This window comes from Haliaeetus albicilla, chromosome 14 (genome assembly GCF_947461875.1).
Source record: "Haliaeetus albicilla chromosome 14, bHalAlb1.1, whole genome shotgun sequence".
Taxonomy (NCBI): Eukaryota; Metazoa; Chordata; class Aves; order Accipitriformes; family Accipitridae; genus Haliaeetus; species Haliaeetus albicilla.
The window spans coordinates 19,650,209-19,663,525 of NC_091496.1; the positions used below are offsets into that span (position 1 = coordinate 19,650,209).

At 36.7% G+C, this 13,317-nt stretch overlaps 1 long non-coding RNA gene across 1 annotated transcript in view; it reads left to right on the forward strand.

The window, feature by feature from the left end:
• Window positions 1-1,463: 1,463 nt before the first annotated feature.
• Window positions 1,464-13,317, forward strand: part of LOC138689035 (uncharacterized) — a 79,469-nt gene continuing 67,615 nt past the window's right edge. The window contains exon 1 of the long non-coding RNA XR_011327842.1: window positions 1,464-1,794. This is a non-coding gene — a long non-coding RNA (uncharacterized lncRNA). The remainder of the gene's footprint in view (window positions 1,795-13,317) is intronic.

Consider the following 13,317-nt stretch of genomic DNA (forward strand, 5'->3'; position numbering starts at 1 on the left):
TTTATAAAGCTGTTAAAGTTACAAAAAAATTACATGATACCGAAGTGTTATTTACAGACAATATTTTTCAATATTGTGAGTTTTATTTATTTTTAAAGCATGAGAATAAACTTTACATATAAATAATGTATGATACAGATATGAAAAAACTGCAATAGCAGAAGAATGCAATAATCAAGAAAACAGGTTAAGGAGATTATCACATTTGTCCTGTTTCTCATTTGAATACATAGATATTTTGAAGTCCTTACCGAAGCAAAAATTTCAATGCACATTTTATCTGAGTAAAGCCTGGAGGAGAAGGACAAGAATTAATATTGTGGAAACAAGCATTTTCTGTCATCATCTCTGAGCCAATGGAAAATCTCAGATAATTTCAGTATAGTCTGTATCAACTTAGTTGTGGATAACGGGAGAAAGATCATTATAGGGTAGATTTTTATAATGATAGGAAGGAAAGATGCTTACTTTGCAGATTCATCAAAAGGAAAAGACAGTTTAACCCTGCATTTCAGAAACACTGGAAGATGTTTTTGCATTGTATTTAGAAATAATCAGTAAAACTGATAGTTATGCATTTTAATATCCAGGCCTCAGTGTGATGAGAAAATTCTAGTTAACACTGCATCATTACATCATAATTTCAGAATAATTTCCTTATATTAAAATGAAAGCTAGGAAAAATAAGATATAATCAAGGGTGGAATAAAGACATGAGTTACTGTTCATTTTACATAACTGTCTTCTCTTAATGCCATAAGAAAGTAGAATTCTCACAAAATACTCCTCAGTACAATAAACATGTTATTAAGTTTAGGTGCAAGAAAATTATGAGATGTATCTTTCCAGAGGACATTTTTTTTTTTAGAACACATTTAATTTTATAGAAGCTTTTCTATAAATTTTATTTTTTATATACTTAGACTAGAAATCTCATAATTAGTTAATCAAAGTAAGTTCATTTCAAATTGTCCAACAATTTTCATCACCAAGCTTCAAAATAAAAATGCATGTAGACACCTAAATTTAAATGGGAAGTTTGGAATCTAAGTAGAAGTTAGGACCTTAAATAATCTTAGATTCCCCTGTCTTTGAAAAATCCTAAACAGTACCTTAAAATGTCTTTAAAACCTAAATTCTAAAACTGTGAAGTACCAAGTGGTTAAATAGTTTTAGTGGTTCATTTAATGATTACTTTTTGAATTACGAAAAAAGCCTCAAACCTATGCTTGGTGAATTTAGTGTAAAGCTTCATTTAAACACCTGCATAGAGAGAGGTGCTTAGCTTCCTTGCAAACTTAAGAGAATTTTAAAGAAATTAGCATGTTATACGTATGTGCATTTTATGCAAGGCTATATACATGTGTATATAGCACACATATAGGCGCACATGCATATACCTACATGCAGAATGACTTTCTAACCTACCAAAGGTATGGGTTCTTCATTGTAGTTCTTGGTTTTGGTGGAAAGTTGAGTGAGAAGATCAAGCTACCACCCTCTTCCTCATTCATTGAAGGTGCCATTTTTTTTTTTTTCTAGCTGAATGCAATTTCCTTGATCTTTGCCACAATTGTTGCATTAATCACCTGTAAAGTTGAAAGAATAGATGGCTTCTGCTGGAGTGTGTTGATTGGCACAGTGGCAAGGTATTTTTGCAGCGTGGTCTTCACCTTCTTGTCATGTTATTTACTGAGGCATTAAGGGCTGTTTTTTCTGTTTCCCAGAACTAGGAACCAGAAGTGGTCTTCACAGTTGTCCTGTTATATAGCTCACAGCTGTGCCACTGGACTGGTGAGTAAAATAAAATTTATGAAAGTAGATGGTACAAACTGTATCACTAATTGCAACCTTGGGAACACTGGTCTTTTCATTTATTTGAAGGAGAAGAATTTTGAAAGAATGCAGAACTATAAACGCAAAAACCCCAATTGATTTATTATGCCTTATGTGCTGGTGACATTTGTCATGTGGTAAGAAAGAAAGAATATTTAGCAAAGTTTTATTTGTCTTTCTGGTTCTCATTACTTTAGCTAATGTCTAGGAAAAAAGTGCCAAATCTTAACGATCCAACAGTGCTCTCTGGTGGTGTGAAACAAAGGCATTTTATCCTCTGTAAAAAACTTAACACAAGTCCAGTACACAAGTCCTTGAAGACAGATAAGGGATGGGAATTCTCAACATGTTCCCTAGTGATAAGAAAAATAGAGCAATAAACAACTTCAAAACCACTAAGGCATGAAATGTGAAACCTGGCTTAGTAAAGGTAATGTAAATAAAAATATTAAAAAATAATGTTTCTTGTCCAGCAAATGTTTTAGAGTCTTAATGTTCACAAGGAACAAATTCCTTCATCATGCAATGCATATCCAAAAAGTGAGGGAAATATACCACACTTTAGTATATTTTACCATGAAATAATTTTGAGCTTTAAGAAATAGCTTCTCCACTTTTTGGTTTAATTTGTATTGTCTTTAAGTGGGGAGGGGAAAAAAAGGCAAAAAAAAAAGGCTTAGCTAAAAGAAATATTTTGGAGAGGTGAAAGAGCAATTATAAACCAGGGTCATTAAGCTACTGAGTTCAGAACAATTTCCTTTGCTGTTTTCACACAAAGATTCTATCTTGGATTTTGATTATATAGAAATACTTTGAATATAATTAGATAAATAACCCCCACAACACTGGGATCCACCACTTTTTAGCCAGCGAGTAGATGAGGACATTGTACATATTAGGCTGTAATTGTTTTTAAATTTCTGGTTTTGAGGGGTTGGTGTGTTGTTTGTGTAAGTCAGAACCTGTGCAATTTAACACAGTCTCTCAGCCAGATAAATGTCTAATTCTTTCTTTTAAAAAAAGGTTAAATGTAGGTCCTGTTCCCCTAACCACACTATCAAAGTGAAAAAAAGATGTTTTCCTGTGAAGCTACCTTTACAACGATGGGTAGATTCTATCCATACCAAACTAACAATCAGAGGTTTCTGCTGTAGGTCATCCTATATTGTACTCCTTCAATTTTCTTGTGGTCTTTTGTGGGTTTTTTTTTCTGTGTTGTTCCCCCTCCCCTTATTTTTTAATATCCCTCGAAGCCATGGAGACATAACACATTATGTAGCAAAACAGTAAGAATTAAAGAAAAGGACTGAAGAGACAATTTTACATGGAATGTAGCCAAAATCCCTGATTGCAAAGATATTTCTATCTAGACAAATTTCTGATAAGCAGTTTGGCTGAAGTTAAAGTAAAAAAAATGCTTCCAGTGCTTTCTGAGATCAGAGTTATTGTGAAGTTATTCTGTATGGCTTGAAACAGATACGTTTAGAGCCAGTACTGATACACTAGAAATATTTTTATTGATACTATTGAAGTGTTAAAATGTATGGAGAAAATGTTGGCCAGGTAAAGAGAACAGACCTAAAAACTGGTTATGATGTTCATAAGAATAACACATTCTACATCTATCAAGATGGGACTTTCAAGAGTTTCTAGAGCTACAGGAGGAATAGAGGTGCGTGCAGAGAACTTTCTCTGCAAGGAACATAGAAGAATGTACATGAAGTCAGTCTCTATCTTGGACTAAGTGTATCTCAGGTGAAATACCAACATAGATACATGGAAAGGATAGATTTTTACTGATTTGTGTATTGATTTTGAATTACAGAAAAAAATGTGTGCAAGACACTAAAGCAAACATAAACAGAACTGGATTTTTTTTTTTCTGCAGTATTTGCTATCTCAAAAAATTTTAAGGCACACTTTTGTTTCAGTGAACTTTAGATTGTGCCCCAAAGAGAACCCAAAAAAGCCTCTTGAAAACTGCTGGAAAATGGATAAAGACCTATGTAGTTCTGTGAAAGTAACTGGAATTTAAGAAGGCACGATCTTAAAATTCAAGGCTTAGAGTCAAAGTAAAGAATGACACAAATGAAGTTTTCTTTAAAAATGTATTTGAACCTCTAAGTGACACTTCTTTATTGTCTCTTCATACCAAATCTAAAATTTTTCACTGATTTCACACTATTGATTTTTGATGTAGGTGGGAAATAGATGAATGAAATCTTGGAGAAGAAGAATGAAATTGCATTGTGATTACAGTATTTTTTGAGCTTGTCTTAAAGAAAGAAAAATGTTTTAATTGTTTTTAATTTTACATAGACATAAAAATTATTCTGACTGCCTGCTTAGTTCTTCATTCTTTTTTTGCTGTGAAGGGGTAAGAATTCCATCAGATGCATAGGATAAATTCCACGTTTAACTTTCTACTTCAGTGAGAGGTGACAGTAAGGAGCAGACTGACTTGCCTAAATGTAGATGTCTACTGCCATATGGGCTTGCCCAAGGATACCCTATCTGGTTTGTCCTTTTCTGCCATCCAGAAAAGTGTGGGTTTCATGTAAACCCCATTTTTGCCAGCCCTGATCAAATGCCTTTGGGTATCCTAGGGCGTGTCAGTTTCTCCAATGCTTGTGTTTAGCCAACTGACTCAAGTCTTGTTATTGTACAGATAGTGACTTCAGGGAGGAGAATTTACTACATGATGTAGAAAAAAATCAGAGAAGTAATATTTTCTTTTGAAAGCTTTTCTCATCTTATGTTTTGTGGCAAAACATAATATACTGTCTCTCTGAAAAGATAGAGGTAGGAAGACCTTTCCAAAAAGTTTTGTGGGGAGGAAGAAATAGTATTGTTGGTTTTACTTATAGGCAATATTACACGATCAGAGTGAAATAAAGCTAAATAACTAAATTAGGTACAGATGTTTCCAGTACAAACCATGCAAATACCTCTTTCTCAGAACTAGCAGCATACCTGCAACAAAACACTTGCCAGTCATTGGTCTTAAGGTTGAGTGGGGTTGGTGATAGTCAAGTCAAGGACTAAAGTCTGTGAAAAGTAAATGAGTTAAAAAGGGAAATTAGTTGAATACTTAGGACTATCTTACCTATGTTTGCCTCTATTACTTAGAGTTGTGTTTCAGTGTTTTAAGATCATGCCTACTAAGGGAGAGGCCACTGCCAAAGCATTCACACACCGTTCAAGGAGCCACACACATGCTCACCCTCTGGTGCTTCTTCTTCCCTGAGGCTTGACCCTAGGTTTCGTAAAGCAGAGTCTCCAACATGACATAGATCAGATGAATTTATTTTGGTGGTACAGTGGTGTAGGACAGCTCGAGCTGAGTGCCTCCAGAGAGGGACCCCGAACAAAGAAATCTCTGGGCAATTATATCCTTAGAATCCAAGTTGCACTCCCCTCACACAGTGGTTCAATCCAATAGTAATATTTGGGTCTGGGGTCTTCTAGTTCCTCATTGGATCCTTTCTCTGCCTCCAGGCAGGACGGTCCATTTCTTATCTCAAGGATGCAGCTTCTGCTGACAGATGTGGGTACCTTATTTTTCACAGGATGCACCTTCTTGGAGCCTCCCTTCATGTTACTAAGTATAAGTTCAGCATAAATTCACTGCTTGTGGCCTAAGGTTTTATTAGCAAGTCTTACTTTTAATGCTATACAATGGATTTCATTTTAGCTAGGAAGTGACTATACAACGGATTCCGTTTAAGCTACTATAACAATGCCCTTCCTATAACTCAATTATATGAGTGGGGGAATAATGTAAAGGGGGAAATTCTGCTTCAGAAGGACATCAGGGAATATTTAATTTTGATGACTTTTTGTTTGTTAGTTAGTTGGGGGTTTTTTGGGGGGTGGTAAAACTTGTACAAAGGAAAAGGACCAAAAAGGAAGCAGAAACAAGAGAGAGCATTTAGAAGGAGTCTTCTGAAACTAGTATTTGTCATGCATGTTATTAATAGATAGTATAAAATCTCAATGGAAAAGTGAATGTGTTATGGAGACTCTGAATTGCAGAATATCTATGTAAAGTAAATACTTCCTATGATACAGGATTTTTAAAATACTGTAGCAGTCTTGAAAATAGTGTATCATTCCTCCCTCATCCCCTGGTAAAACAGAATGCTTAATTTACAATGAATCAGCCCTAAGGCCAAGTACTGAATGTTTCATTTACATTAAAAAGGTTTGGGGAAAAGATCAACACAAGAGATAAAGAAAAGACAGAGAGTGGAGGCCAAACAACAAAGTTAATCAGAGTAGATATATTTGGGATAAGATATGTAAATCATTGAAACTTAATTCCTACTGGAAAGAAAAAAACTGGCAAACAAGGATATAAATGAATAAAAATAAGACAGTGTCAATGTTGAAGAAATTAAAGAGTGTGAATTGAAAAGCATCTTTCCAAGGTAACTTCACAAACATAAGGCAATTGCTAGATAGATTGTCAGTTTCCAGTTTGTTTACCATTTTATACCTTCGCCAGTTTGTTCTCTACTTTATAATGAATAACTCAAATCTCCAATTTGCAAAAAAAAAAAAAAAAATCTAACTTTTCAACCTTAAGTTAATCTGATGCTAAAATGGAAAACAAGCAAAACTGACAGTTTTGGCCCACCACCCTTTTCTTAAATATTAAGTACACTTAAAACAGTTCCTGCAGGTTACCTTTTTAAGGAACCTGTGTCTTAAAACAAAATTATGTGACTCAGTGTGTTTTGGAGCTGATATACCAAATTAAAGTGCATCCTCAGCTGCACTTCTATTAGCTGTGAGGTTATGAAAAGACAGAAGAAGCTGGTCTTGATACTTTCCAAGGCCACAACAAGCTTAAAAATAGTTCATTTATTTATGACGGCTGTTGATAAATTGAACTTTTTCTCAGTTGCAAACCAATGGTGGTTATCAACAGAAAAAAGTTTCCTAAGTGTACCCTTGTATGATTGCATAGCATGCTAGAAAAAAAGAGCCCCACAGCCCCCAAATTAATTTACAGGTATTCTTAATGTGCCTATTCTACTTAATGTAAGTGTTTTGACCTTAAGGTGGTGGTGGAATAATTTATAGTAATGCACATGCAATGAACAGTAAAATCAAAAAAACCAAAACCCACACATCAGTAATTTATTATTTGGTTTTATAAAGAAGAAAGCTAGCTAAGAAATTGTGGTGAGTTAACATTGGCTGGTTGCTAGACTGCCACACAGCCACTCTCTCATTCCCCCTTTTCAACAGCACAGGGGGAGAAAATAAGATGGAAAACTCTTGGGTTGAGAAAAAGATCACTTACCAGTTACTGTCACAGACTAAACTTAGGGAAGATTACTTTCATTTCTTGCCGATTAAAAATAAAGCAGGATGGTAAGGAACAAAGACAAAATTAAAAATACACCTATCCCAACCCTTAGATTCTGAGGCTCATCTTCACTCCATTCCTGATTCTTCTTCCCACTCCGAGAGTGGTGCAAGGTGGATGGAAGACGGCCTTTGTGGTCAGTTCATAACACTTCATCTCTGTGCTCTTTCCTCCTCACAGTGTTGACCTGCTCCAGCATGGAGTCCCTCCCATGGGATACAGTCCTTCACAAACTGCTCCAGCACATGTCCTCTCCATGAGGTACAGTCCTTCAGTAATGGACAGCTCCAGCATGGTTCCCCCATAGGCTGCAGATCCTGCCAGGAAACTGCTCCTGCGTGGGCACTCCACGGGGTGCAGCTTCTTTGAGGGCTTTTCCACCTGCTGCAACGTGGGGTCTTCCACGGGCTGCAGGTGGATGTCTGCTCCCCCGTGGACCTCCCTGGGCTGCAGGGGGACAGCCTGCCTCACCATGGTCTTCCCCATGGGCTGCAGGGGAATCTCTGCTCCGGCGCCTGCAGCACCTCCTCCCCCTCCTTCTTCACTGACCTGTGGGTCTGCAGGGCTGTTTCTCTGACACTTTTCTTGTTCTCTCACAGCTGCTGTGCAGTGGTTTTTACCCTTTATAAATACATTATCACAGAGGGGCCACCAGCTTGGCTGACAGGTTTATCTGTGTCCTGTGGTGGGTATCTTTGGAGCCAGCTGGAACTGACTGTGTCTGGCATGGGGCAGCCCCTGGCCTCCTCTCAGAGAGACCACCCCTGCATTCCCCTCACTATGAACACCTGGACAGGGGCACCCAATACAGAAATCTTAATCAGGCATTAAACTTACACATTTTTTAAAGTCATTGGTTCACATGTACTGACTGCTGGATGTTTTGATGGAGGTAATAAAAAAACATTTTAGCTGTCTTCAAACAGACTTTTCTTGGAGGTGCAATGACAGGAAAAGATGCAAAAGCACAAGCTGCAAAAAGGGAAATTCCAACTATAGATAAAGAAAAAGAAATCACAATGAGGGTGGTCAAACACTGGAACAGATTGCCAAGCAAAGGTGTGGAATCCCATCCTTGGAGATACTTAAATATTGACTGGACCTGAGCACCCTGACCTAGGCAACCAGGTCCTGCTTTAAGTAAGAGTTTAAACTAGGTGATCTCCAGAGTTTCCTACAAAATTAAATCTGTGACTCTATTATGAAAGTGCGTTCAGAAGCTATTTTCCAGGCTATATGAGATAGATCACTGCTTCTTACAGTATTGTTATTAGATTGCATTTGCAATAACTTAAACACAGTCCTTGCAAAGCGGAAGTTATTGTTTTGTATCTTAGAACTTTGATAATAAGATAAGTTTTGGCTAAATTATTGCACCTTGTAATTCTTAGTAGACAATTTTAAATTCCACTTAGCGCTAAGGGCCAAATGAATTTGTGTTAACTTCTAGATCAGTGTGGTTGTATGTATCAGACAAATAATCATGTTTGTGTATAGAGAAGGGTAGAAACCATTGGAAACGACTTATTCATCAGGTAGAACTTAATGTAATGTCATAAATTTTATATGACAAATAGAACAGATTGGTTGGTTTTTGCTTTTTTAAAATAAAATTGGCCTTTTCATAAGACACTGAGGGATATATTAATGGAAATTTATATATTCTACCTCATAATATTTCAAGTATTGAATGTATTTAGTGCATTTTAAGCTAAGATAAATCTATTAAATATGTCTATCAATATCCTCCAAGGGATTTGACAAAGGACCTTTGCTTTTATAAGGGGAAAAACAAAAAAAAAAAAAAAAAGAAGTACTTCCCTGAGAATCTTTAAACCAACAACACCTGAAAACAGGTATTTGTGGCTATAATTCATTGTAGAATCATAGAACCATAGAAAAATCTAGGCTGGAATAGACTTCCAGAGCTTATCCGGTCCAACCTTCTGTTGAATGCAAGGCCTCAGGTTAGGTTTTCCAGGGCCCTGTTCCAGCACCTTGTCAGGCTGAGTCTTGAGTGTTTCTGGTGAGAGAGGTTCCATTGCTTCTCCAAGCAACATATGCCAGTGATTAATTGTTCTCACTGTGAAGCATTTATTACAAATTATACAGAATTTCCCCCAAGGCAACTTGTGCCAGTTGCTTCTTGTCCTGTCACTGCGTATCCTTGTGAAGATACTCATCCATCTTCTCTGTAACTACCTTTTACTTAATGAAAGATTGTGACTGGTTCCCCCCACCCCCACCAGTCCTGAATCTTTTGTTCTCAAGGCTGAACAGACACAGTTCCTTCAACTTTTTTCATCATAAGTCAAGTTCCCAAGCCATCTCATCATCTTGGTAGTCCTCTGCTAGACCCTATGTATTTATCAATGTTTCTTAAACTAGGAGGATCAGAACAGTTTATTTCTCCAGGCGTAGCATACCATGTGCCAAGTAGCGTTGAATAATCATATCCCACAGTTTGCTGGTACACACTTTCTGAAGCTGTTGCCCTTCCTTGCTGCCAGGGCACGCTGCTGGCTCATGTTGAGCTTACTGTCCCCCAGGAATCCCAGGGCCTTTTTATCAGAGCTGCTTCTCAGCCATCAGTCTGTAGCCTATAGTTACGGAGTTTGTAGTTATTCTGTCTCAGATGCAGGACTTCACATCTATTTTTGTTAAACCTTATGCAATTCTTGCTAGTCTATCTTCCAGCCTGCTTAGATCACTCTGAGTGGTGACTCCTCTCCTCAGCCTTTACCTACGCTTCCCAATTTGATGTCACCTACAGACTTGTTGAGTGTGTCAATCATACATCCAGATTGATCATAAAGATATTTAACCATATTGGAGACAGTACTGACCCCAAGGAACTCCACTTGTCTGATTTTGAGCGACTAACTACCACCACACTTTGAGCTCAGAAGTTTAGTCAGTTTTCCATCAATTTTGCTATTCATTTGTCCAGTCCCTATCTTACCAACTCATTAGCAAGGAAACTGTGTGAGAGACCAGATTAAATGCTTTGCTAAAAATCAAGGCAGATCATATCCGCAGCTCTCCCCTCATTCACTGAGCTAGTTGTTTCACCATAACAGGCAATTATGTAGAGATCAAAAAATATTTATTTTAATCAGGTGTCACTAGCATGAATTTTAATCACTCGATGATCTGAATTATCTGACTTAATTACGTGATTATACTGTGTTTAAGCATTTCTATGACCTTTTCATGTCTAATTTTCATATCTAAAAGGAATTAAACACATCTATCATGAGGTATGAGATCACTTGCTTTATACAGTTCATCTAGTTAATTTAAAAATCAGTTAGCCACTAAATTTAGATCATAGAATGCTTGTCAATAATGCTGTATTGGTTTTTTGACTTAACACATCCTAAATGCTGAATATAGAGTTAAGGTACATTATACTCTTTTGCACAGCCACCTTTTTGTCAGTACATTGAAAAGCATATACCTTTTTATGGGCAGTATACTTATTCTGGTGTTTTAATGTTCTTGAAGGCTGGAATATGTAGTTAAAATATTTCAGCTAAGTAATAAACTTTTCAAACCTTGCATGGATGTGCACTTCCTCTGAGCTAGTCTTGTGCTTTAACTCCAGCCAGCAACTAAGCACCATGCAGCTGCTCACTCACTCACTGCCCCCCCACCAGTGGGATGGAGGAGAGAATCAGGAGCGGGGGGGAGTCAAACTCGTGGGTTGAGATAAGAACAGTTTAGTAGAACAGAAAGGAAGAAACTAATAATGATAATAATAACAATAATAAAATGACAATAATAATAATAAAAGGATTGGAATATACAAAACAAGTGATGCACAGTGCAGTTGCTTACCACCTGCCAACTGATGCCAAGTCAGTTCCCTAGCAGCAATCTCACTCCACCCAGTTTATATACTAGGCATGATGTCACACGGTATGGAATACCCTTTTGGCCACTTTGGGTCAGCTGCCCTGGCTGCGTCCCCTCCCAGCTTCTTGTGCCCCTCCAGCCTTCTCGCTGGCTGGGCATGAGAAGCTGAAAAATCCTTCACTTTAGACTAAACACTACTTAGCAACAACTGAAAACATCAGTGTGTTATCAACATTCTTCGCATACTGAACTCAAAACATAGCACTATACCAGCTACTAGGAAGACAATTTACTCTATCCCAGCTGAAACCAGGACAGCTAGTCTTGCATGTTTGGTTTTATAAATTGAGTTTAATTTGCAGCTGCCAACCATTTTCACTTCAATGTTTTTCTTTTTGCTTTTATAGAATCTTTTCCTGCTTAAAGTTCTTGTTTTGCTTACAGTGAAAACAGTGAAGTAGCTTGTACTGAAAATGCAGTTTACAGTGAAAATACAGTGAAAATGATAGAGTCAGGAATAGCATGAACTAAGAGGCATCACTAAAATTCCTCAGGGTTCCTCTTTTAGTCCTTAAGCTAACATGTTACTTAAGCATATGTTTAACTTTTACTCAATGCTAAAGTAAAAATCCACAGAAATGTTAAAGAGATTAGGGATCTTTTTTCTTTCACTGAATTTGTAGTCATGTTGTTATGACTGGTAGAAGAGTAAGTGGATGGAAGTGTATATTTTCTCACAGGCATATATTTACTTTTCCAGTTGAGCAGGGCTAAGGAATTTACCACAAAATTTTCTCTCACTAGTCATGTCTTCACAAAGGTGTGTTAAGAGACATGTTAAGTACATAACAATGCTCTACACTATTTGATCTCAAGCGAATATGATCTAGAAATGTGCAAGGAAATTTTTCCCTACCTCTTCAGGAATTAAATGTTAAAACATAATTTAAGAATACCTACTACAGAATAATTGGTCTAAGACTTGCAACCTCTTAATAACCAAAACCAGTCTGAATCCAGTGAGGTTAGTACTGTGTAAGACTTAACTCTTTACAGCAGTCTCTGAAAGAGAATTGGTTTCTTCTATGCTGAATTCTGAAAACACGTTTATTATTTTGATTGATATTACGAACCTGAGGTGTTTTAGTCTGAATGTTTTAAGAATTCTCTCATGAGACTAAGTGGATTAAGAAACAGAAAACATAATGCTTCATCTTTTCACACCATATTGCTTCTGATTGTCCCCAAACTGTTCAAGAAAGGTTGGAACGTTGACCTAGCCATTTTGTCACTTTTATCACTTGGGAAGGCAAGGACATACCTGTGAAATACTGTGCTCAGAGTGCAGAAACCTCAGAAGGTAAAGAGCTCAAGAACAAAATGTTTAATGGTGGCATATACTCCCATATACATAGTTCTATTGTTGCTTATACTTTCAAAGTGGTCTATGTTTTACATGAACAAATGTATTTATTATATATCATCCCCATTTTCTCTGTCTTCCTTGAAGAACTTCTGATTCCTTCCTTTTATGCTTATTATTTATGTATTTGAAGACAATTGTATCAGTCATCTTTAAACTCAACAAACCCACATCTTCCAGTGTTTCATGATGACTATGTTTTCCAGATTGATCCTTAGTCATTTTCATTGCTCTTGATATTCTCCAGTGCACTTCTTTCTTGAAGAGATATGCTCAAAGTAGGCAAAGTATTTCAGGTGAGGGAGTATTACTGCTCATAGATTAATAACTACTCCACGTGTCTTTATTTCTACAGCTCACTATGATATTTATGTTTTTTCCAATTGCAAAGATAAACTGCTTAGAGCATGGTCAACCCCACTGCAAATTGTCACGCACCATGTTCTGCAGCTTTGTAAACCTATTTAGCCAGTCATTCCTATCATGTATTTCTTCAATGAATTCTGCTTATGTATGTGAAAGACCTTGTCTTTATGGAATTACTTCAATTTTTTTTCAGAATATTAAATATAGTTTGAAATGCTAACTTTATGCCCTGATGTGCTTTTAGCCCTACCCTACTTCTGATAATCTTCAAATTTAAAGTAATAATATATGTCATTAATTGAAAAGTCAAATACTACTGGATTTAAAGCAGCTTTCTGTTGAACTGAAATGATCATACTGTATCTTAAAAAAGATCTCTCTAACATATACACTTTTGTCTGACAGTGGCCAGTAATAGTTGTCAATGAATAAACAAACAGGGAAAGTATATGATGAC